Source organism: Dromiciops gliroides, chromosome 5 (assembly GCF_019393635.1).
Source record: "Dromiciops gliroides isolate mDroGli1 chromosome 5, mDroGli1.pri, whole genome shotgun sequence".
Taxonomy (NCBI): domain Eukaryota; kingdom Metazoa; phylum Chordata; class Mammalia; order Microbiotheria; family Microbiotheriidae; genus Dromiciops; species Dromiciops gliroides.
This window is the reverse complement of record NC_057865.1, coordinates 245448319-245475289: the sequence shown is the minus strand read 5'-3', so window position 1 is coordinate 245475289 and position 26971 is coordinate 245448319.

The following is a 26971-nucleotide window of genomic DNA, read 5'->3' as shown; positions in this document are numbered from 1 at the left end:
AAAGGGCTTGGCAAACCCTCACACCAAAAACGCCAGTCCTCCTGAATACCCCATACTAGACTTAAGATAGTAGTAATGAAGATTCAATTTTTAAATGTGTGCACGCACTTTATTTTTCTTCTGGAGATCCCAATTGTTAAACATTGACCAGCACACACCTGTACTGTTCTATAAACATTGCATGAGCTCAGTAGAAGTACAGTAGTAGGCTAAGGGAATGAAGAGTTATCGACAACATCAACATATTATCATTTATATAGCATTGGAATGTTTGCAAAGTGCTTTATATACATTATGTCATTTGATCCTACAATGATCATGGGAAAAGAAAGGAAGGGAAGGAATGGGAAAGAAAGGAAGATTAGCAACTCCAGATAAGGAGACACTGAAGAGTTAAACTGGTTCTCCATGTGCTCAAGATGTGGTGGGAAAGATATCAAAAAATGAATTTGATGTATTGGAGAGTGATGGCAAGACCAAGGGTATGTGTATCTTTGCGCATAGCTGAAGACAGCAGAAGAGTAGATCATAGGAAGTGAGTAAGTTGAGGAACTGAGTGATTAGGGAGCTTGAGGGAAAGATAATGTGTATGATGAAGTCTGGAATTGGGGAAGAGAGAAAAATTATGAGCCAGGTATTGAATTCATTGAGGAAGGAAAGGAATTGAACAGGTGATATGCAGACAAAAACTACCAGATATGAGTAGCATGAATATCAGAAGAGGAGATATTAGTGAGTGATTGCATTAGGGGGAAAACAGGAAACAAAGACTATTTCAAAATTCCAAATCCCCTTCCACAACCAGTGAGCCAAGAGGAATGAGAGAAGAGGCAGCCACCAATGTTTTCCTTTGATCTGGCCCATGTGCCTGGAATATTTTCTTTCATCATTTTCACTTCTTAAAATCCCTGACTTAGGGGCAGCTAGATGGTGCAGTGGATAGAGCACCAGCTCTGGAGTCAGGAGGACCTAAGTTCAAATCCGGCCTCAGACACTTAACACTTACTAGCTGTGTGACCCTGGGCAAGTCACTTAACCCCAATTGCCTCACTAAAAAAAAAACAAAAAAAAAACATCCCTGGCTTCTTTCAAGACCTAGTTCAAGATACATCTTCATGTGGCCGTTCCCAAAGCCCACCCGTATTCCCTGTTCTAGTTACTACCTCTTTTTCCTCTAAGGTTAATTTCCATCTACTCTATATGTATCTCATAATTTCCCATTTATATACACAGTTTCTCTCCCTCTTAGAATATAAGCTCCTTAAGAATAGGGCCTGTTGTTTTTTTCTTTGTACACCCAGCAATTAGCATAGTACCTGGCATGTAGTAAGTGCTTAATAAATGCTTATTAATTGATACATCCTGGCTTCAAGTTCTTTCCATGTCTGTTTCTCATCTTCTGGCTATGTTCTAATTTATCAATGTCCCTTCAAGAGGGACACTCCAAACTCTGCATGATATTTCAACGGTGGTCTGATTATATGCAAGTACCATTACTCCCATCTAGATAGTATACTTCAGCTAATAGAATAGATCTCATTAGCTTTTTGCCTACTATATCATAATGCTGATTCAAATGTTTCCTTGGAAGCCGTGTTGAATAGGCATCATTTAACATAGTTGATGTTAAAATGTTTTTTCCAAATCAATATGTAGCCCACAAGGATGCCTATATACTATTTATGTTTAGGTCTTCATTAAAATTGTCAAAAGAATCCCCAGCTCCTGTTCAAGCACTCAAGGTAACTGCATATCATGTACAGGACAGCCTTTACTTCACCCCACAAAGAATGTAGAACAATATAAAAACTCACATATAAATCCATGAAAGGCCAATATAGTCTCTTCCTTTTCCAATGAACTCTTCCTATATTTCTGGGCATCCATACATGACTCCCAGTCCCACAAAATATCCCTAAAGTTTCAACTCCCCTCAACAGGAAAGCACAATTGATTTACTAAACAGCCAACCTCTCCACCCCTACCCCAAACCTGCAATATTCTGGTGATTCTATCTGAGAGGCTCATATAGGTATCCATTCTTATAGTACAACCCCAAGGTATCGCATTTCTCTCCAAAAGGAAAATGAATTAGTGGTTATTAAGAGAGACAATCTGCTGACGTTCTGATGAATTTTTCCATTGTCCCAGGGATCCTTACAATTATATAACTTTATGGACTTTATATACCTTGGACTTTCCCTGGAAGGGAAAAATAATAGGGGCTTCAAGAGAGTCAAACTTCTTTCGCATTGAACCTATCACTTACATATAAGTCATTGTAGGAGAAGAGGCTAAATTTCACATTTTACTACTCTGTGCCATGGCCCAGATCCATGTGCTTGAGTCCTGTTTTCAGGACATTCAGAAAACTATGGGTCTACCCTTCTAAGTATGACTTGGTCATGTGATTGTGAGTATATGTGGTTGTAAGTACGCAGAATTGAAAACTGCCAATATCGGTCCATACACTCTGGGCATTCATGGTCTAATAACTCTTGTGATCTCACCCAGTTGCTGCCATGCTTTGGTAGAGCCACAAGGCTCTACCACTACCTTTCCATGGCTGCCATTTTTAGGAATGGGGATAGGAAGTGTAGTCTCTACAAGGCTCTGATAATATAAGAATCAAATCTCACACACACACACACACACACACACACACACACACACACACACACACACACACCCCAAGGACAAGAGTCTATTTATCTCAGATTTCTTATCTGAGCTTTACTACCAAGGGGAAAATAGATAACTGAATACTTTCTACACTTTTAATAGGCCTAGGACAAGAGGTGGTTTATATTCAAAAAGCAGGAGCATTCATGCCCACACTCTCCTTAGAGAAATGTTATCAAAGTCCAAATAATAATTGCTTACATCCCTGTAGACTCATCATATTGACAGAAAGTGCTTATCAGTATTTTAATATTTATATACATATGCATAGGTGATCTGGTATATATTTACATGCATATACATATATATTATACATAAGTATACATGTATACACACACATATCCTATATATCCATATAGCATATATGAATGTGTGTGTGTGTGTGTGTGTGTTCCAGACTGAATGCATTCTCATTTTCTCTCTCTCTCTCTCTCTGTCTCTGTTTCTTTGTCTTTGTCTCTGTCTGTTTCTCTGTATCTATCTATGTATCTATCTATTTCTATTATAGCTAGATAAAGATAGAGATGGAGTTCATACAGCTAGAGAAAGAGAAAGACAGCCATGTATATTCTGCATTTCAAATCCTGAGTCTCTTCATATAACTGTGTAGGCATTTGATCACAGAAAGGAATGTTACATTGTATATAAAATATACTTAAGTCAGTCAATCAATTAATATTTATTAAGTACCTACTATATGCCAGGCCCTGGACTAAACTCTGGGGACATAAATAAAAATGTTAAAAGTTTCTGCCTTCAAGGAGCTTGGATGAAGGCAAGATCCAAAAGGAAGGTAAAAAAGGGGGAAGGGGGAATACCCTGCCGAGGAAGTAATAGGGAAGTCCAAACACATCCAAAAGCAATGTAGCCAGTAGGGAGGTGAGAAGAAGGTTGTTTCCATCCCCTTTCTTAAATAGATGCCCTGGTACCCAGATAATTACCCTCTAGAGAATTCAACCAGAAAAGCTAAAGATACTGATGAGATGTGAGTACCAGACAGATTCAGTTTTGCAAGATAATGAGATTTCCTAATGATAAGTTTCCTGGAGGAAAAAAAAAAAAAAGGTATGATGATGAGGTCCAAAGAAGTCCAGAAGTGATGCATGTATATGGTGGGAGGTGCACTTTCAAATTATGCCCATGACACAAGCTCAGGGTAATATAATTCCTCAGGGCACAATTCCTTGAACCCTCCTTTTTCTTACATTGGTGATTTATTTTATATATATATATATATATATATATATATATATATATATATATATATGTGTGTGTGTGTGTGTGTGTGTGTGTGTGTGTGTGTGTGTGTGTGTGTGTGTGTGTGTGTGTGTGTATAACACTTGAGGGTTATATGGAGCCAAACTTAATTTACAACTTATTTTTACTAACCAGAGGTGTAGATCTCATTTTAAAAAAGGGTAAATAACCTTAAAATGAAGTATGGAACTTCTTTTTGCATACTAAACTAACCCTGTATTAAAATCACTAGCATTGTGGGCACAGGCAACTGAAAAAATCATCTATCCCTACATCTACATGCCTCTTGTCTCAAGAAAGTGAAAGGAAGAGAGGAAGGGAATGAGAGGAGAGACTTCTAGAAGAGAGAAGCTCACTCCTCATTCACCCAGAAGTCAGAGACAGGGTAGTCTCTGAACTTTTCTTATTTGAATATACTGTCATGAGGAAGATACAGAGAAGTATTCTATCAATACCTAGAGATTATATACATAAATAAGTACATATATACATATATGTATATCTATATATAAAGGGAGATATTATAGTTATGGGTATAAATATAGAAATAAATATAGGAAATATGTATACATTTAGATGTACACATAGCCACTGGCTTTGGGTAATTTAGGCTGAGAGACTAGTGAAAGATATAAGCTTTCTTCTCTGTGTATCTCAAGAAGAAAAGGGTAGTTGATAAATAGTACTAGATACCTCACATAAGACAGATACTAACAGATCATTTTGGAGTAGCAACATTTGTACATTATAACCATGTTCTTCCCTTAAATCCATTCATCCTATAACATCCTTTAACTAGTTGAAAGAGAAAAACTTACCTCCACCTTTTTTCCTTGTTTAAGATTCCTTTTTTAAAACCTGGACTGTGATATATGATAATGATTCATCAATATCAAATATTAAAAATTATCAGAATCTTTCACCCAGCCAAAAAGTATATTAAGGAGAAGGAAATAAGCATTTATGTAACACCTATTTTTTGTCAAGAACTATAGTAGATGGGGCAGCTAGGTGGCATAGAGGGTAAAGCACTGGTGCTGGATTAAGAAGGACCTGAGTTCAAATCCAGTGTCAGAGACTTGACACTTACTAGCTGTGTGACCCTGAGCAAGTCACTTAACCCTCATTTCCCTGCAAAGAAAAAAAGAACTATAGTAGATGTCGAGGAGACAAGCACAAAAACTATTCAGCTATCTAGTTAATCATTCTACCTGCAGTCCTGGCTTTTGAGGTCACCAATGGCTTGAACTCCCAGGTCCAGTAAGAATCACTTCTAGCAAAAGGAAACTGAGGAAGATAGACAATACAGAACAGAAACAAATACTAGCAGGTCCATTTCTCTGGGAAAAGAGAGGGAGTAGGGGAACATAGGATTTCTTACTGGTCCAGTTCATGGTGTCCTTACTATGGATGATAAAAGGGCAAAATAAAGTGAGCAAGAAAGAGTGACGGAGCAGCTAGGTGTCACAGTGGATAAAGCACTGGCCCTGGACTCAGGAGGAGCTGAGTTCAAATCTGGCTTCAGACACTTGACACTTCCTATCTGTGTGACCCTGGGCAAGTCACTTAACCCCCATTGCCTCACCCAAAAAAAACATTTAAAAAAAAAAAGAAAGAAAAGAGTGACCAGTTCTATCTTGCTAGTGGGCAGTAAGTCAGAGGAGGCTATTCCCTCTATTGTGCTTCTATGTTATCTGAACTAAACATGTCTGGGATACACAAATAATCCTTACTCTCAAGAAACTTACATTCCAATCAGGGCAGTTAAGTAGTGTAGTGGATAGAAAACTGGCACTGAAATTGGGAAGACCTGAGTTCAAATCTCAACTCAGACACTTACTAGCTATGTGACCCTGGGCAAGTCACTTAACCCCAATTGCCTTAAACACTTTGGGCCATCTGCAGTCATCCTGATGTTTATCTTGCCACTGGATCCAGATGGATCTGGAGAAGAGGCTGAGGTTGTTGACCTTGTATAGCCCTCCCTTACTTAAATCCAATTCAATGAAAGTCATGACATCACCCTGATGTCATGGTCCTCTTCTAGAACCAAGGACAAATGACAACATTCCAATGAAGAGACAAAAGGTATAAATATAGATACACCCAACAATAATCTCAAGTTAATAAATACCTATCTATACAAATTAGATAAATTCAAGTTAGTTTGGGAGGGTGAGCCTAGCAATTGTGGGGTTCAGGAAAGGTTTTATGAAGAAAATGGTATTTGAACCTCAAGAATTCTATGAGTCAGAGGCAAGGAGAGAATATATTCCAGATACATGAGATTACCATTTCAGAATTATAAAGATTAAAAACAGTGTCCTGGGTGGAGAACAGAGAAGATCAGTTTGGTAGTGTGGTAGGAAGTATAATATTCAGTGAAGTTAGAAAGGTAGATTCAGACCACGTTTTGCAGTACTTCAAAAATGAAACGGAGGAGTTTATGTTTTGTTTTCTAGGCAATAGGAAGCAACTAGAATTGATTGAGTCTGGTGGAGGTGTCACATGGTTAGATTTGTACTTGAGGAAACATTTTGGCCACAGTTTACAGGATGGACTAAAGCAGTTAAAGAGTTAAATCAGGGAAATCAATTCATAGGCTGTTCCAATAATCTAGGCAAGAGGTAATGAAGGCAAGAATTAAGATGATAAACCATGAGAGTAATGCTAGATATGTTGCAAGATGTGACAACTAATTAGATTAAAAAAAAGAATGAGGAGCCCAGAATAATGCTAAGGTTATGAAAGTGGGAGGATGGATGGATGGTGGAGCCATCAATGGAAGTAGGGAAATTTGGAAGAGGGGAAATTAAGTGCTTTATACACAAACAGTAGCAACCTTGTTCACAAATAAAAGTCCTACCAGGTTATTTTATGCATCTGGTAGTTTGGGGACCATACATGAAGGAAAAAAAGCAAAAGAACTAACTCTTGAGCTTAAAAAAAGTTCACATTCAATGTTCCAGGATTGTCATGGACATCTACTCTCTTTAAGGACAGTCAGGATGGGTTCACTTTTGAACCCAGACTCTAGAGCTCATAAATTTTCCTTCATTATACTGAGGCTCAGTCCTTTTTTATTTCCTGTACCTCTTTGAGAGTTAATTGCATCATCCTCATCAGTGGAGAATAGATTTTTTTTTAATCCAAACAACTGAAAATTCTCAACTTTAGTTAGATTTCTTTTCCCTTTTTTGAACTGAACAAACACCGAATAAAATGGGCATTTCCACATACATAACAGAAAAATAAGGTTGTACATGAAACTATAGACTTCTATTATGTACAGCTTGTTTTTTTTGAATATGTAAAAAATTCAGCATGAAACTTTCAAAGTTATCCTGATTGTCTGTTATTCTTCTTGGCTTTCCCTTTGCTCTCTTTGGTGACATTTTTTTTTGTTTTTGTTTGCTACTCTGTTGTTGTCCCTCCTCCTTCCCAACTCAGTCACTGTTCTGTAGGGAAAAAAAAATCCCAGTCAATCAAAGTTATTGCAGCAAATATAAATACCGAAGTAAAAATAATCCCTATATCGATCATGTCTAAAAATGTAGAATCTATGTAGGTCTTAAAGGATCTTAGGGGAATCATTAAGGTATTAACTTTAGGGGGATATTTAGGGGATTGCTGGGAAAGAAATTATCCCTTTTCCTATCCTCTCCCAACATTTTTCCTAAACCTATCTTTTCAATTTTTAATTACATCAAGTGGGAATTTGCATATTTTCAAGGTAAAACAGACACATTCACTGATTTGTTTATGATGTGCCCATTCCCATTTGTTCCAATATACAATGTTTATGAGAGTGAAGACAATATTGTAGCATCTTATCCACAGAAACTTAGAACACATTAGTTTACTAGTCAGTGGAGTTTATTTGTTTTGGACAGTATTGATGACCCTAGGAACACTAGTTCAATAGATGGTTATAACTTCTTTGGGGAATCACCCATGAGAGTGAATATAAAAACTATAAATCTGACCACCTAGAGAAAGCATCCCTGGGTAAATGAAACCAATCCTTTAACCATTATCAAAAGTCCCCCACCCCACCCCTTGTATAGCATGTGCTATACAACACTGAACAGACACGACCCTGTTTTTTCTGAGCATTGTAATCAATGTTCCAAGACAATCCAACCAGCATTTGTTTGTTTGTTTTTATCTTCAAAGATGAAATTTTTATTCAAATGTTTCAAAATTCAAAGTGCTATAATAATCTAGCAAGAATTAAGAGGGAGAAAATGTACCCTCCTTTTTTATATCTATCTATCCTATCTCCCAAACTATTTTCAGAAACAAATTTATTAATATTATTGATGTTTCTGCTAAAAGGAAAACTCTGTGTACTAATCATACAAGTAGTTATATGGTGCTGCTAAAACACACCAGAACTTTTCCTTTTAAAGTTTGTATGGAAGGTCAAGACAGTGGAATAGAGAAAGTGCTCAGATAAACTCTCCCAATATTCCCCTCCAAACATCTTTAATGCCTCAAATCAAATTCTGGAGTGGCAGAGCTGACAAAAATTCAGAGTAAGACCTTCTTTTCAGTGCAAGGCAACATAAGAGTTCAGAAAGAGAAATGTGTGACATGGGGGAGAAGGCTGGCCTAGAATTCACATGGACAAAACACCAGTGGTAGGTCTATGTGGTGGAGACAAAAGCAACAGCAGCATCAGGAACTCTCAAGCCAGAGAGGGTAAGGGGACCTGACGACCAGTTAGAAAGAGATTAGAGGGGAAAACTGTGCTAGCATTGGATACAGAGTCAGCCTCTGGCAACTTCTTTGCCTATAAGCTCAAGTAAAGATAGGAGTACTTTTAGTCAAGAGGGAGTGGAAACCCTGAAGAACAATATCAATTATAATCCTGAGAGATCAGGGACCCTTCCTGAATAAGGGAAAGTGTGCAGGCCAGGAGAACACTAATCACACCTCCATGGAAATCACACCACTTTGGAAGCACCCCAAAACTTTCAGACTTCACAAACTAGCTCTGAAAATAATAATGCAAAAGAATATGAAGCTTGAAACAGTGTTCTTCCACCACCACTACTGCCCTCTCTCCCCCATGCTGGGAACAGAGGCAAACCTTAATATAGAGTTCCAAATAAAAAAAAGAGTAAAAATGAGAAAATAAGAAAAATAATCTGACCATAAAAATCTATTATGGTAACAGTGGAGAGTAAGACAAACTCAGAAGACAATGAAGTCAAAACAGCTACAATCAAAGCCTCAAAAAAAATGTAAATTGGGCACAAGCCCAATGAGAATTTCTAGAAGAGCTGAAATGTGACTTTCAAACTCAAGTAAGAGTGGTAGAGCAAAAATTAAATAAATTAATGAAATGAAATCAAGAAAATAATGAAAACACAATTAGTAGCTTGGTAAAAGGGGCACAAAAATACTAAAGAAAATAATACCCTTAAAACAGAATTGGTCAAATGGAAAAGATAGAAAAGTTCACTGAAGAAATTAATTCCTTAAAATTATAATTAGGGAAATAAAAGTTAATTACTCGATGGGACATCAAGAAACAATAAAACAAAGTCAAACGAATGAAAAAATGAAGAAAATGTGAAATAGCTCATTGGAAAAACAACTGACTTGGAAAATAGATTGAGGAAAGATAACTTAAGAATTATTTGATTGCCTAAAAGTCAAAGAAAGCACCTAGACATCACATTTCAAAAAACTGTCAAGGAAAACTGCCCCAATATTCTTGAACCAGGATGCAAAAAAAGAAATTTAAAGAATCTACTAATTATCACATCAAAGAGATACCCAAATGGAAACTCCCAGGAATATTAAAGTCGAATTCCAATGCTCACAGATGTATCAGAAAATACTTCAAGAAGGCAGAAAGAAACCATTTAAATACCAAGGAGTCACAGTTATGATCACACAGGATTTAGCAGCTACCACATTAAAGAAGTGGAGGCCTCATAATACTACATTCCAGTGGGGAAAATAGCTAGGATTATAATTAAACATAACCTACCTAGCAATACTGAGTATAATTCTTCAAGAGAAAAAAATGCATATTTAATGAAATAGGAAACTTTCAAGCATTCCTGATAAAAATACTAGAGCTGAATGGAAAATTTGGCTCTCAAATATAAGACTCAAGAGAAGCACAAAAAGGTAAGGATAAAAGAATAATCATAAGGAACTCATTAAAATATATCTATATGGGAAGATATATATTTTCAAAGAACTTTACCTTTATTAGGGCAGTTAGAAGGATTCCCATAGAAAGAGGGATGTGGGAGTGAGTCAGTTATTTGGGGATGAAATTTTTTTAAGTTATGATAAGGAGAGATGCCCTGGGAGAAAGGACAAGGGAGAAGAAGAATGGAGACAATTATCTCACATAAAAGAGGTATATAGGAAGACCTTTTACATTGGAGGGAGAAATGGTAGAGGAAGCAACCCTTGAACAGCATTCACATCTAAATTTGTTCAAAGAGGGAGATATAGATAGAAAGATGGATAGATAGATAGATAGATAGATAGATAGATAGATAGATAGATAGATAGATAGATAGATGATAGGGATAGATGATGGATGGATGGATGGATTCAAACATGTATGTATAAACTGGTTCAAAGAGGGATATATATGCAAATCTATATATCTGCATTTATATATTCATATATATTTGTAAAGATACTAAGTGCCAGGTTGGCCAAAGAGGGATTATTTTATTGACTAGTAACTCTTGGAGACAATCTACTAAATTGATTTTTATCAGTGAAGGAATAGACCAAACCCAAATGGAAAAAAAAAGTATGCTTGAAGTTTGAAGTACTTGGTGCTGCCAGAGTATGGCACACATAGAGCCTACAACCTTGTACATAAGAGAAATACAAAGACATTCTGGGAATGTGGTCATGGACTAGGCTGAGGCATTTAGAAATCAACCTGGCATTCCCTGATTAAAGACCCCATAAGAAAACAGACTAAAAGTTCCTCCCTATTGGTTCTGTGATTTCAGAATCATACCCACAGAAATTTAGATTTATTTAGGGATTGGCACAGAGAGATCATAGATATCATAGATCTGAAGCTGAACTGGACCAGAGAGACCATAAACTCTTTCCTCTTTTCTTTTTTTCTTTTTTTTGAAAGGCAATGGGGATTAAGTGACTTGCCCAGGGTCACACAGCTAGTAAGTGTTAAGTGTCTGAGGCCAGATTTGAACTCAGGTCCTCCAGAATCCAGGGCCGATGCTTTATCCACTGCACTACCTAGCTGCCCCAATCAATTCTTTCAAGAAAAGCATTACCAATGAGGAGCCTGAAGCCTAAGGCAGAAATTTAAGTGGTTTACAGATTCTCATACAGCAATTTAGCATCTGATGTAGGGTCTGAATGCAGATCTTCTCCCCTCCAAGTGCAGTGTACTATCTACTATACCATGCAATGACAATTGATGTTTGTATGAGACTATGAGACAGTTGCATGACTACTAAACAGATCATAGTAATTATGTGTTAAATAAAAACTTATTGTTGCATGAATAAAGCAAGTTTGCTTGATCTAAATGGACAAGATAGGTCTGTATTTGAAAGAGAAAGCAGGAGAAAAGTCTGTTAGTACTTAATCAATCAATCAATCAATCAATAAACATTTTCAAGTGCTTACTTTGTGCCCAGCACTGTGCTAAGCACTGGGGATATTGCATTCAAGTTTTGTCTTTAATTCCCTAGCACTCTACTAAAAACAATAAATTCTTAAGAGTTTGAAGGTATTGTAGAGGTTGTCTAGTTCAAATTTTTGCTTCATATAGAAATCATCTTTACAATGTACCTTTACAATGCACCATGAGTATACTTGGATATGTTTGGCAAAAGGGAATTTACTTCTTTGTGGCTCATTTTTTTGAGAGATCCACATGAGTCCACATCTACCTTGCTATAATTTTTACTACCCACTAATCCTGGAGGACTCTGGCTATCAGAATCAGTAAAAAGGTTGTGCTGAAGGAAAATAAGAAAACAAAGGTGATCTACAGTCCTAATGAAAAGCTTTAATAGAAAGCTATGATCCAGTTCTTATTTGCAGAATAGTGGTAAGTTAGGTAATAAGCCCAGAACCACAACTAGATCAGGAAGATTTTTTCTGTGCTCCAGGGCATTGACAACTACAAAGGCATCCTTTCCCATGGTAGTGGGGAATGATCCCTTTCCTCCGATATTCATACTTTGTCTCATGGTCCTCTCCTCACCCAAGCTGCCTCATAACCCAGTCTCTGGCCCCAGACCCTCCCTATTTCCATAGTATCCTTCTCTCAGTTTTTTCTTCCTCACTTTTTTTTTTTTTTTAGTGAGGCAATTGGGGTTAAGTGACTTGCCCAGTGTCACACAGCTAGTAAGTGTTAAGTGTCTGAGGCCAGATTTGAACTCAGGTACTCCTGACTCCAGGGAGGGTGCTCTATCCACTGCACTATCTAGCTGCCCCTCTTCCTCACCTCTTATGTTCACAAAGACTAGAGCCAGATCATCTTCACTTCTGATGAGGTAACACCCATTTCTAGACTTATACACTGCAGCTACCACCTAGCTGCCCCACTTGGACTGGGGAAAAGTGGCAATTGTATTGTAAAAAATATAGAGATTACTGGACTTGGAGTCAGATAGACCTGTTGGAATTCAAATACTGTCTCAGATACTTACTAGCTATGTGACCCTGGGCAAGTTACTTCAACTCTATTTGCCTCAGTTTCCTCCATAAGATACAGAAAATAACAGCACCTACCTCCCAGTGTTGTTGTTAGGATGAAATTAAATGATATTTGTAAAGAACTATGTAAACCTTAAAGAATTAAATAAGTGTATATATAAACTATATAAAATTCATCATCATCATGATTACCATTATAATTAAGGGGAGCTAGGTGGTGCAGTAGATAGAGTGCCCTCCTGGAATCAGGAAGACTCATATTTGTGAGTTCAAATATGGCCACAGACACTTCGAAGTTGTATGACCCTGAGCAAGTCTGTTAACACTGTTTGCCTCAGTTTCCTCATTTCTAAAATGAGCTGGAGAAGGAAATGTCAAACCACTCCAGTATCTTTGACAAGAAAACCCCAAATGGGGTCACAAAGAGTCAGAGATGACTGAAAAATAACTGAACAAATTATCATTGTTATTAGTTTTTTATAGAGGTGAAAACATATTTTGTTGCAGCTCAGAAAATAACCTATATTGAATACTGACTGTTCTAGTCATGAAATGGCCCAGTGGAGGAGGGCATTATGACCAAATTGTCAAGTGTAAAAGATAATAATATTGACAAAGGATCAGCTGGTAAGGGATATGTTGAAGTGAGGGTTTGAGGTGATAAGGAGGTTACAATAATCCCCTCTCAACTTCTGCCAATAAAGAGAAAAGTACAGGAACAATTGTTCATGATCTTGCTTACAAATATAAACCAGGGTGTATGAAAGATATATAGGGCTATCTATCAATACATGAAGCCAGTGTGGGATAAATAATCCTGGGCACAAAGCAACGATGGTTCACAAAGAGAAATCAGCACTTGAACTTCTGGGAAGATAAATTTAGATGATGCGCTCATGAGGTTTATGAACTTTCTTGTTTGTGTTGCCTACAACTATATTACATAAATTCATTTAATAATCCAGGAAAGCCTGGGAGCACTTTTATTCATAACATTTACACTCCTTAAGTATTACTAGTCACAGAATCTTAACTGGGAATTGTTACACTTGGGACAAACAATGCAAACCAAGCTGAGGGAAAGTGGCATAAGGGAAGCCTTCAGTTGATGGGGAAATGGGAACATGCCCTGAAGGAGACATAGAACCCTTAAGACACTATTATCTATAGGGAGAGGAGGTACACCATCTGCTACATTCTTAGTTTTACTAATTATTCATGATAACTCTTTGCAAAGGTCAGTTATTTCTTTACACTTGATATCCAGGATGTCTGATTGGGTTGGGGCAGATGGGGGAGTCAAGTTATAACCCTTATAGCAAATAGATAGATGCCTCAGAGGAGGGATTTTTTTTTTAAAAAGCTGGAAACCAGCATCTACAAAATCCTCAATGAATCATGACAGAATGATAGAGCTGCCAAGAACCTCAAATATCATCTAATGCAATTCCTTCAGCTACTCCCTATTCCTCTGTGTCTGTACCTGCTTTCATCATCTTGCCTCTGGGCTCCATCTCCCACTTCTTTCCTTGGAGAAGAAGTACTGTCCTAGGCCATTGCCTGTCATCTTGACTTATGTCTTTTTTTTTTTTTTTTTGGTGAGGCAATTGGGGTTAAGTGACTTGCCCAGGGTCACACAGCTAGTAAGTGTTAAGTGTCTGAGGCCGCATTTGAACTCAGGTCCTTCTGAATCCAGGGCCAGTGCTCTATCCACTGTGCCACCAGCTGCCCCATCTTGATTTATGTCTTGTCACTGAACTCCAGTGCCTCTAGAGGAGAGAGTTAGGCTGATGACTTTGCACAGCTCTGCCTCACTTAAATCCAATTCCCTTGTAAGTCAAGACATCCCCCTCCTGATGTCATTGGTCCTCTTCCGGAATGAAAGATCAACAAAAACAACAACCAACAACAATGGAAGTACTGTCAGTGCATCCGAATTTCATATGCTGTTACAAAGCCCTTGGCCACACCCTAGTTCCTCCTCTGACCAACCAGTTTAATAGCCTCTAATGTATAACATACCTCCAATATAGGTAAAATTGACATCATCCATTGATATGTTTGACAAACCTTTAGTAACCAGTAATAATAAAATAGTTCACATTTGTAAATATGTCATGACTGACACAAGTTACATAATATTTTACCTACTATGACACATCTAGTACATCTTGAGATCTTTCAGACATCTTTGTTTCTATATTTATATCTATACCAACTAGTAAAAGCTGGTGATACAATGGAGAGATCACTGCATTTTGAGTCAGGAAGAACTGAGTTCAAATCCAACTTCCAACGTTTATGGGCTGTGTGACTCTGGGCAAGTCATTTACTTGTTGATAGAAACTTAACATAGTGCTTGGCACATAGTATGCAGCATATAAATGATACCTATTTTTATGATCCTTCCTCCCTCCTCTCTTACTGCAGAAGAAAATATGGAGGGGGTGGCTAGGTGGCACAGTGGATAAAGCACCGGCCCTGGATTCAGAAGTACCTGAGTTCAAATTCGGCCTCAGACACTTGACACTTACCAGCTGTGTGACCCTGGGCAAGTCACTTAACCCCCACTGTCCCGCAAAAAAAAAAAAGAAGAAGAAGAAAATATGTAAAGTGATTTAACTAGTGAAAGTTATGATCATCATTGAAGAGAGTATTAAATATTTAATAAGAGTTGTTATGGTTTGCAAAGCACTATGCAAAAATTATTTCATTTTACTGTCACAATAACCCTGTGAGGTGGTGCTAATATTATATTATTATCCTCATTTTACAGATGAGAAAAATGAGGCAGAAGAGGTTAAGTGACTTGCCCAGCATCATACAGTTAGTAATTGTTGGAGGTCAAATTTGAACTCAGGTCTTCCCGCTTCCAGGCCCAGAACTCTATCTACTGTACCACCTAGCTTCTTCATATCTGAAGCAATAGTACAGATTGTGACATCTGTATTAGAAGTCATTTTTATAGTATGGAATGTCAAACTGGCTGGTCAGAGGGGGAATTGGGGTGGGGTGATGAAGGCTTTAGACCAGTATGTGAACTTTGGAGGCCAGTATCAATTCTACTCTTCAATGGGAATCAAGCTCATTGACAGGAAGGTGAAAGTTGGCCTCTGAAGAAGAAAGAAGTTGGATTAAATGACATCTATCTGACACAAAACATCAATAGATTTGATTATAAAGCCATGGATGAAGAACTATATATGTATGGGTATATATTTATATATATATATATATGTATTTGTATATAGGTCAAGTCTTTCCAGACTCTTCCTCCTTACCTCTGAGAAATTTCTACCCTGGTGCTCTCCTCATCTCATTACTTACCCTCACCTCCATTTTCAGGAGGATGATAGGCCTAACCTGATTCTTGCCTGAACACTCTACAGACTCCATCTCCTTCTCCATGTTTGCCACAATGCTACCTTTCCCCACCCCCACCCCAAGCCACACACCTCACTACTATCCAGAAACATCCCCTTCTCCTAGTAGAATGCAACTTGACTTAGGATTTTTGCTTACTTATATTAAAATGTCTAGCACTTGTCACAACACCAGACACATAGTAAGCACTTAGTAAATATTCTATTTAATATTCTCTCTCTCTCCTCTTCTCTTTTCTATCTGTCTCTGCCTTCATCGACTGATCTCTCAACTATCTATCAATCTATCATCTATCTTCCCTCTTTCTCTTCTCTCACTGCCTCCCTCTATTGATCTATCATCTCTCTATGCTGGGGAGTGGCATCCTATAAAGCATGCATGGAAGTGAGCTGTGCTGTGCTGGCTATGTCGAATTCATATGATTCAGGACTGGATGATTTGTGCTTTGGAATGATGAAACAAACTTTTCGTCGATCCCTTGGTCCTGTGACAGTAACCAGGGTACCTGTGTCACTGATTCAGACTTGGTAAAAGGTCCAGGAAAAGCCACCCCCTAAGCAAACTTTAAAGGGAGAAATTTCTGCTGTAGATATTTTCCTTCTCCTTTTTAAATGTGCGGCAATATAATATATGTGCTCTCATTCTCTCTCTCTCTTTTCCCCTTCCTCCCTCCCTTCCTCTTTCCCTCACTGGTCTCAATATCTCTTTGTCTCTGTCTCTGTCTCTGTTTTTCACTCTGTCTCTGTTCCTCTTTCTGTGTCCACCTGTTTCTCACTCCTTCTGTCTTTCTATCAACCAACATATATATGTATGTATGTATGTATGTATGTATATATATGTATATATATGTATACAGATATGTGTGAATATACTCATTTTTTAAACACACATATACATGCAAATAAGGGATGTCCCGGGGCAGCTAGGTGGTGCAGTGGATAGAGCACCGGCCCTGGATTCAGGAGGACCTGAGTTCAAATCCAGCCTCAGACACTTGACACTTACTAGCTGTGTGACCCTAGGCAAGTCACTTAACCCCAATTGCCTCACAAAAAAGAAAAAAAAAATAAGGGATGTCCCAAAAGTTTTAGAGCAATTAGATCATTAAAGCTTAAAATGTCACTAAACCCTTTGGGATAGTATATATTTATGTGTGTGTGTGTGTGTTCACTGTTTCATAGCTGACATTTATATAATGTTTTACAAACCTTAAAGTGTTTTATAAATGCTACTTTATTATCATCATCACATAATTTGAGCCTCACAATGACTTGTGAGTCATGTGGTATTATTATTTTCATTTCACAGATGAGTAAACTAAGGATGGAAGACATCAAGTGACCTACCCAGGCATACACAAATAATTAGTGTCTGAAGAAAAATTTAAACTCAGGTCCTCCTAACCTCAAGTCTAGCTGACACAACTACATAACTGGAGGTGGGGGCAGAATGAATTTCTTTTGCATATTACCCTCACTGAAGAAATGACACTATTAGGAACTCAAGGTTTCTTCTCCTAAGATATACCTCCCCTTTCCTCCTAAGAATTCAAAGCCTTTTCATGTAGGTTGCTACAGATAGAAAGGAAACATCAGGTAATCTCTTCAAAATATCTTCAGAGGAATCCCTGAAGATTAACTAGAAGACAAAGTATTATGCCCAATGATGTCAAAACAGGTATGCTGAGCAAAAAAATCACTGGACAGCTCAGATACATGGAAGAGTTCCTTTTGCTATATTCATTGTGGTAGAAAACTCCATAAAAAGGTTATGAAAGCACCATAAAATAGTTAATATATAAGCTCCTATGGCTTCATCTGAGGCTAAGGTTAACATTACAGAGAGAAAGGCTAGAAACCTGCCTTTGTTGAAATACAAGCCAAGTAAAAGTCAGGAGCTTACAAGAGCAGTCACAGAGGACTCCAAATGTTGCTGAAATTTCATGTAGTAACAGACAGAGTTGGAAATTCCAACAATGCAGCAGTGATATAAGGGCAGTGTTTAGATCTATGAGTCAAGAAGAAGAAAGTGTGTGGACAAATTCATCCCAGGAGTTTTGTGCCGAGAGGCTGAGTATACCAACAGAGAAGCACTCCTGTCCATCCTGATTGCAAGCTCATCAGTAGCTCCTTCTCTCATCACTCCACAAGGAGATCAAGTGAAATTGTTAACTTGGAAAATGATTCTGGTGAACTAAACTGAGATCACCATCATTTCACATATGCTGCTGAGCATCCCTCATCTAAGTCCCAAGAGGAACAGCAGAGATATGCTATTGCAGAAGTCATTAATCATCCAGGAGGCCATGCAGTCTTCCCTTTAACATCATTTCTGTTCAGTCCTTCACTGTGGCAGTCCTGTACAATTCCTAAAATACTAATTCTTTCACTGTTTTCAAAGCTTCATTCAGTCCAAATTTGTCCTCATGGGTGATAATGTCACATGTTAGAGGATTCCTTGAAAGTGTTTTATAGAGAAAGCTAAATAACTTTATAGAAAAATAAATGAATCAATCAATAAACACTCATTAAGCATATACTATGTGCCACATACTATGCTAAGAGCAGGGAATACAAAAAAGAGGGAAAAGACAGTTACTGACCTCGAGCTGCTTACAATCTAAAAAAAGGTATATGTCTTCTGCTAGTAACACATTGAAACAATAAGTCTGATAACTTAGTGGGGGTTGTAACCTTTCATTGGCTTTAGTCAAACCCAGAAAGTTGGAAAAAAATCTCTCCTCTGGACCATTCATAACTTGAACTGAACAGACTTTAGAGGGACGACTATATGCAAATAGTGGCCCATACATTTGGAGTCAAAGGATGACCCTGACCACAAAATTTTATAATCTAACAAAGGGAGAGAACATGTGGACAAAGAAGTATAACACAAAAAGAGAATGACTAAAACACATGAAGTAACTAGACAAAGAGCTAGAGGAAAATTAGAGGAAGCGTCTATCATTTTCCTAGGGAGGAAGCAAAAATCAAGTGACTAATCAACACACTTTTGTTAAATGTGGATTATGTACTAGACACTGTTCTATGTGCTGGCCATAGATAAAGAATTGTGCTTGGAATCAGGAAGATCTGAGTTTTAGTCCAGCCTCAGACACACTCACAAACAGTTTGACTCTGCACAAGTCACTTAACTTATGTTTGCTTCAGTTTCCTCATCTGTAAAAAGGATATTAATAGCACCTAACTCACAGGGTTGTTGTGATTAAATGAGATAATAATTGTGAAGAGCTTAGCACATACACTCACTGTCCCGTAGTGTACAAAGATAAAAGTGGAACAGTTCCTGCTCTCAAAGAATCAGCATTTTTATTTTACAGTCTATTTCATTTATATTTATATTTTATTACAGGAGTTGGTATCCAACAGAAGCCCTCAAGGAAGAGAAAGAGCTCAAAAGGGAGGGCTTTAAAGGAATACAGAGTAGCTTGAGATGGTACACTGAGGCAAGAGAGGGCAGAATGAGATTACGGAATGGCTAGTAGACCAGTTTAACTATGAATGAATGCAAAATAACAATGGAAGGTTACACTTGAATTTGATTTTAAAGAGCCTTGGCAGAATAGGGTGGGACTGCATTTTTTTGTTTTTAATGATATTAAAGTGAACAAAGGCAGCTAGGTGGCTCAGTGGATAGAACACTGGGCTTAGAGTCAGAAAGATCTAAGCTCAAATGTAGCCTCAGACATTTACTAGCTCTGTAACTCTGGGCAAGTCAATTAACCCTGTTTGCCTCAGTTTTCTCATCTGTAAAAAAAACAGCTGGAGAAGAAAATGGCAAATTACTCTAGCATCTTTGCCAAGAAAACACCAAATGAGGTCAAGAAGAGTCATACACTACTGAAACAACCAAATAACAACAAAAGTAGGCAAGTTTAGAACCTCTTTTCCTAAAGGAAAGGGAGAAAATCTGAGCTCAAACTAAGTTGGACTACAAGTGGAAAATATGTTATTTTTATTATATTTTTACTGTATTTTATTACATAAGATTGTCAGCTCCATGCTAAGTCAAATTTAGGAATCATAAATTTGGACCTCAGAGCTATTATCTAGTACAAATCCTTCATTTTACATATGAAGAAACTGAGACCTCCTTTGTAAAATATGACATCTCAAATCACTCATCTAGGTAGTAACAAAATCAGGATGTGAATCCAGGGCTCCAGATTCTAAATCAAGTGCTCTTTTCCAAGTTAAACAATCTTTCTGTCTTAGGGAGAACTCTTATTTGAAACTCTTTCTACCTTCTAACCAAGTTTATATTATCCTGGGGAGAAAAACAAGTTAAACTGCTTTAGATGGATGTCTTGCTTGGTTAAACATATGGCAGATATCTGCCTTTCCTTTCTGATGAAAAGATAAATATTCAGCTCCCCAATGCAGGGCCTGAGACTGTGTTATTAATAGTTGGGTCTGATAGCTGACCTTCTAAAATGACAGTTGATTTTGTTGTTCCAAATAAGTATAAATAATTCAAGAAAGTGTTTATGTAAGAAGTTTATTACCTATATAGATGTAGCCTTTTAAGACATCCTTTAGTATAAAATATGTATAACTGCCTTATTTATTATTAATTGGCACCAGAAAGTGTTAGCACACTAGATTAGTGTCAAAGGGACAAATGGGAATGATGATTCCAAGTTCTGTTATCAAACCACTTATTTATAATGTTCTAACATTCTCTTCAAGCATCAATTTACTTAATAATGATTTATAGAAATTGCCATGGCCTAAATTCATGCTCATGTCCTATCTCTGTACCTCTGCATATGTTATCAATAAGTAAAATTCACTCTGGCCTTTCTTGTGTATCAAAGAAGCCCTAGCTACTGTCAAAGCTCAGCTCAAGGGCCACCTTCTCCATGAGGCCTATTCTGATCTCCCAAGTTTCTACTGCCCTCCTTCAAAATATTTCTTAAATATTTCCTTCCTTCCTTCCTTCCTTCCTTCCTTCCTTCCTTCCTTCCTTCCTTCCTTCCTTCCTTCCTTCCTTTCCTTGTCACTGTACATGTTGACCTACCCACTCATAACTCTCTCAAGCACATATTCAGGCAGGGACTGTTTCACTTTTGTCTCTATATCCCTAAGACCACTGATTTCATTTATGTGGGCAAACTCCCTATATTGATATAGCTCATCACTTTTGTGTATATCTTTTTTTTCTTTATTTTTCTTTTCTTTTCTTTTGCAGGGCAATGAGGGTTAAGTGACTTGCCCAGGGTCACACAGCTAGTAAATGTCAAGTGTCTGAGTCCGGATTGGAACTCAGGTCCTTCTGAATCCAGGCCCGGTGCTTTATCCTCTGCATCACCTAGCTGCCCCCAGCACTTCATGTATATCTTATAGTTTTAGAGAATTGACTGGGTTTAAATGACTTGCCCATGTTCAAACAGCCCCTGTGTGTTAGAGGCAGGATTTGAACCCCAATCCTAGTCCAAGTAATTACTCCCCCTCTACATCCCCAAGTCCAGACCAAAATCCACAATGGCCAGTGAATAGTCAGTACCGAAAGTAAATATTTCTTTCTGGACACAGTGACATAAACCTAGAATTCCCACTACTGGAGATTATTAAATGAGATAATATTTATAAAGTACCCAGCACATAGTAGCTGCTTAATACATGCTTGTTCCTTTCTCCCTTCCTCTCAGGGAGGCTAAGATCAGTAGAATTATTGAGTTTGGGAGTTCTGAGCTTCAATCTGGCTAAATTCATTCTTCTACCTGCCCTAAATCCAGTAGGAATACAATGAAGTGATAGAGCAGAGGGCCAGCAAGCTACCTGAAAAGCAGTGAAATGTCCAAGTTTGGAAAAAAAAAAAAACAACAGAGCAGGTTAAAGTTTCTGGGCCAATTCATATCCAGGAGCTGCCACGCTGCTAGGCTGGGTAAAAGAGGGAGAACTAGTCTTTAAAAAAGTAAAAATCAAATCACATAAATGATTGTTAAATAAATTAGTAGTTTAATTCTAGTAGTTCATCTCCAATTCATAGTAAAGCTGTCTTTTCAAAAGGAAAAAGAAACATATTTGTAGCCAACAAGACAATCTGTGATTGCATTTATTTAATTCAGCTCAGATTCTAATGGTTCTAATGTCAAGACTAATTAGACCAGGGGTTAGTGTAAATATCAAGAGGAAAAAGTTTCATTGCATCTGCTCTGATTTACCTCATGGATATTCTTTCAGAAAGAAAGTGATGACCATGGACTATGCCATCTGTGTTCCAGAGAGAGACAGATGATGAGACAGACAGAGACAGAGACAGAGATTGGCTTTGTGCTTGTTCCTGGGGGATAGGACAAGAGAGGTGACAAGGAGGGGAAAGAATATTCTGAAGAGATATGAGCAAAGGGAAATTTAAGTAATACAATTTTTTTTGGAAGCCAGAGGAAATATTTACTCAAAAGTCCTTTAAAGGCACCTAGAGATGAAAGGCAAACACACAAAAAAAGTATGATTTTCACATGAAACTAATGCACAGTTTTAAGAATGTACCAAGGATTGATCCCTGACCTTCTGCTCCTATTCACATCACTCCATTTTAACAGTTGTCCTAATAGTTTCACCTTCTAGTATCCACCAGTCAGCTCATTTGATGCCCTGGTCATCTCAATATATGAAAGAACCATATGAAAGAAGCAATTAGATTCATTTATGTTCTAACATTCTTACTCTTGGCCAAATCTGGCACTACACAACGTGATCATCTGCTTTGACTCTGAGTGGAGTGGCCATTATCTGCTCTCAAAGACAGACAAATTCCTACCATTAAGAATATTTGGGGGCAGTTAGGTGGTACAGTGGATAAAGCACCAGCCCTGGATTCTGGAGGACCTGAGTTCAAATCCAGCCTCAGACACTTGACACTTACTAGCTGTGTGACCCTGGGCAAGTCACTTAACCCCCATTGCCCTGACAAAAAAAAAAAGATTAAAAAAAAGAATATTCAAAATAATGTACGGTCAGCTTTAAAGACACTTGGCTCTCAGGGCCATTGGACCCTTTTAAGAGGTTAGGAGTATTTATGTATTAACCATGAAATTCAATAGTGATTTCCAAGAAAATGAAAAAGGCCATTCTATCATACTTTATCAATATCTAAAATAGGATCATAATCAAACCAATCTACCATGGTGCCCAACACTTTATGGCCTCTGCCAGCCAATTAGACTTGCAAATACTCATCTTGGAATGGCTAGGCTACAAGTTCCAGGAGGTAGCAAAGGGCAGACAGGGATCAGTCATGTGTCTAAGTAGACAAGATGAAAACTGAAATTGGAAAGTTAGTGTCATCATGAATGGTGAGAGTAAGGAAGAACGTTTAGTTAACAAATATCTATTGAGTATTTTTTCATATAATAAAAAGGTCACTGAATCAGGAGTATAGAGATTAATGTCCTACTCACCCTCTATCTCCAATAACGCCCTGTGGGATCTTGGGCAATTCATTTTATCTCCTTGGCTTCTATTTGCTCATCTGTGGAATGAAATGGTTGGATTAAATGATTTTCCAGCTCTGATGAGATAGGCTTAGAGTCAGAATACCTGAGTTCATTTGGTATGGGGTAGATTCTTCCATTTATTACCCATATGACCTTGGACAAATCACTTTACAATTCCGAGCCTCTGTTTCCTCATTTGTAAAGTAAGGAGATGGAACCAGATTATCTCCTATAATCATTTTCATCTTTAATTCTATGAATCTGTGTAGTATAAGAATATAATTTTAAAACTATGGGTAACTTCATTTACTGGGTATCTCAACCCATTTTCTTTGTTGTTTTTTGTTTGTTGGGTGTTGAGTACATCTTTCCATGGATAATTAAAGTGTTTCCAAACTTCTTAAATTAGAGAACTTTGTTTTGTATGAGATTAGAAAATAAGGAGGAAAAAACACACATATCTTGGATTCTTTCTAACTAATAGGATTGTCAGCATAAGGGTAATTGGGATATTGGTGCTAGTGACCAAAGAGATAACAAAGAATAAAAGGCAATTGTTACAAATGTATGAAAATCGGGGCAGCTAGGTGGTGCAGTGGATAGAGCACTGGCCCTGGAGTCAGGAGTACCTGAGTTCAAATCCAGCCTCAGACAGTTAACCCTTACTAACTGTGTGACCTTGGGCAAGTCACTTAACCCCAATTGCCTCACTAAAAAAAAAATTGAAAATCTCAAAAATGAGTCTACTATATAAAAAAAATCACTAGTGATTTTTAAATACTTGAGCTTCTATAAAGAAATAGGAAATAAAATAAAACCGGATTTTTAGAAATAGACTTATCAAAGATCAAGAAAATATGCATATACAAAATCCTATTAAAAAAAGAAATTCCAGTGACTAGCTATTACTTCTAGGAAGGAAGGTAAAATTCTTTGTTGAACTTTTTAGAACCCTTGACTTTTTTTAGGACTCAGCTCAAGTGCCACCTTTAACAGGGGTACTTTCCCAGTCCCCTGAGCTGCTAATGACTTCCCCTCTAAGGTTGTCTTATATCTCTTTATATTTATTTCATATGTATTTTGAAAGAAAGAAGGAAAGAGGGAAGGAAGGAAGGAAGGAAGGAAGGAAGGAAGGAAGGAAGGAAGGAAGGAAGGAAGGAAGGAAGGAAGGAAGGAAGGAAGGAAGGAAGGAAGGAAGGAAAAGAAAGTAGGGAGGGAGGAAATAAAAGAAAAAGCTTTGTAACAAATGAGCATAGTCAAGCAAAACAAATTTTCCTATTGACCATATTAAAAAAAAAGTCTCCATAACTTGAAACTTTTTTTAAAATTCACTGAGGGATAAGGATCTTCAAATATATTCTGATATGGGTCTGGGATAACTCTCCTTGAGAAGCTAAACCAAAGGACAGACACATCTAAAAAGTAAAAGAGATAAGCCTATTAGGCATGGCTGCAGCCTGAGCAGCCCAGGGGATAGAGATAACTCTAAAAGTGAGGAACATCGCCCCTCCATTGTCAATTGGTGGTCACCCCAATTAATGTCTATAAAACCTTTTGCTTTTCTTCTGTTGGATGATCAAGATGTCTCTAAGATATCTCCTCCCCTTAAGACGAAGTCTTTGACATTCCTCTTGGTCACTTTCTCTAAGCACCCAAACAAAAGACTCTTTTATTCTAATTGGATTGTGTTGGAGAAATATAATTCTTTAAAGAGGAATACCTAAGGAGTCCCACACCACCACTTTCTCCTGTGACATATTTCTGGCAGCAACATGGGGCACGGGAAATTCCTCTTTCCTCCCACCACAAAACCCTGAGTTTGGCGAACCATGAAGGACCTTCTGAAACCTGAAACTTCTGTTCTGATCTTCAATTAATCTGGGTAAGAATTTTTGTGCTCGTATGTCTATCCTTGCCAGCATTTGGCTTTTCAATATGACGGGCAACTGGTGTCTCCCTCCCTCACAAGAAGCTCAGCTAACATCCTAACTACACTGGGACCATCTGATTTAATATGTCCTTATACAGGATGATATCTGGTAAAGGTTTAAACAGCCTTATGCCCATGGGGCAGGGAGGGAGTGTTCATATTGATTCCCCTTTAGGATGCATCCTGAGAAATTGGGCTAAATTTGACCTTACAACCTTGAAAAAGAAATGCACAATCTTTTGCTATAACACTGTCTGGCCACAATATCAGTTGGAATCCCTAGAAAATTGGCCGGTGCATGGAACTTCTAACTATAATACCATTTTGCAATTAGACCTGTTTTGCAGGTGTGAAGGGAAAGAGACAGAAATCCTAAAAATACTGGCCTTCATGGCCTTAAGCCAGAAATACGTCACAGGGGAAATTGATGTTGTGGGAGTTCTTAGGTATCCTCTCACACACACTCCAATTAGAATAAAATAGTCTTTTCTTTGGGTGCTTAGAGAAAGTGATGAAGAGGGCAGTCAAAGACTTCACCTCGAGGGGAGGAGAAGTCTTAGAGACATCTTGCTCATCCAACAGAAGAAAGGCAGAAGATTTATAGATGTTGGATGTGGTGACCACCAAATGACAATGGAGGGGTGGTGGTACTGACTTCTAGAGTTATCTCTATCCCTTTATGCTTCACAGGAGCAGTCATGCCTAATGGGCTTATGTCCCTTACTTCTTAGAGGTGTCCGTCCTTTAGCTTCTCAAGGAGAGTTATCCCAGACCCATATCAATTCCAAAAGTCATTACAGAAGGTATATATCAAGGCTAACATGCACAGTGGTACCAAGTTTCCCATCATCTTATTCCCAGGTAAGCTGCACAGCCACACTGTCACATCCTATCACAGTACCAGTTGCTATGATGTTTATCAGGATGTCCAAAACCAAGGTCATAGTTATAAGGAGTTATTGGGGGAGGGGAAACTTGTCTAAAGTAATAACAAGAATAATTTACAATGAGAAGCATTTTTATTTTGAAGTTTGTAACGATTGGAATGATGCCACCTGCTGGATACTTACTGTAGAAGAGTTCTGCCCATGAAGCGAAGGTCTTTGAGGGCAAGACCAGGAGTCTTTTCTTTGGCGGGAGGAAGTGACGCGGACTAGTGGGAGGAGGAAGGAAGAGACTGGCGCTGACTCTGGGGCTCTTTCCTTTGGACGCTGGTGGAGAAGGGGGCTAGAAATGTGCTCTCCCTTTAATAGATAGGAATCTAGGCCTTTCTCTCTCTCTTTACCAAATTCTTATTCTCCTTAATAAATGCTTAATAATCTAACTCTTGCTAAAGCTTATAATTTATTGGCGACCACTCATTAGATATTTTAGACAGACTAGCTAGAATTTTAGCCCTTAACAGATGGCTGACCACGAAGAGGAAAGCTAAACCTCAGTCTTCTGATCTTCTGGTTGGGTAAGAAATTTCCCCTCCCTCTCCCTTTAACTGCTAAGTACTGGCGTACTGGCATACTGGCTGTGTTTTCCCTTTAAATTTTTTCAAATGGACCTTTTAAACTCCCTAA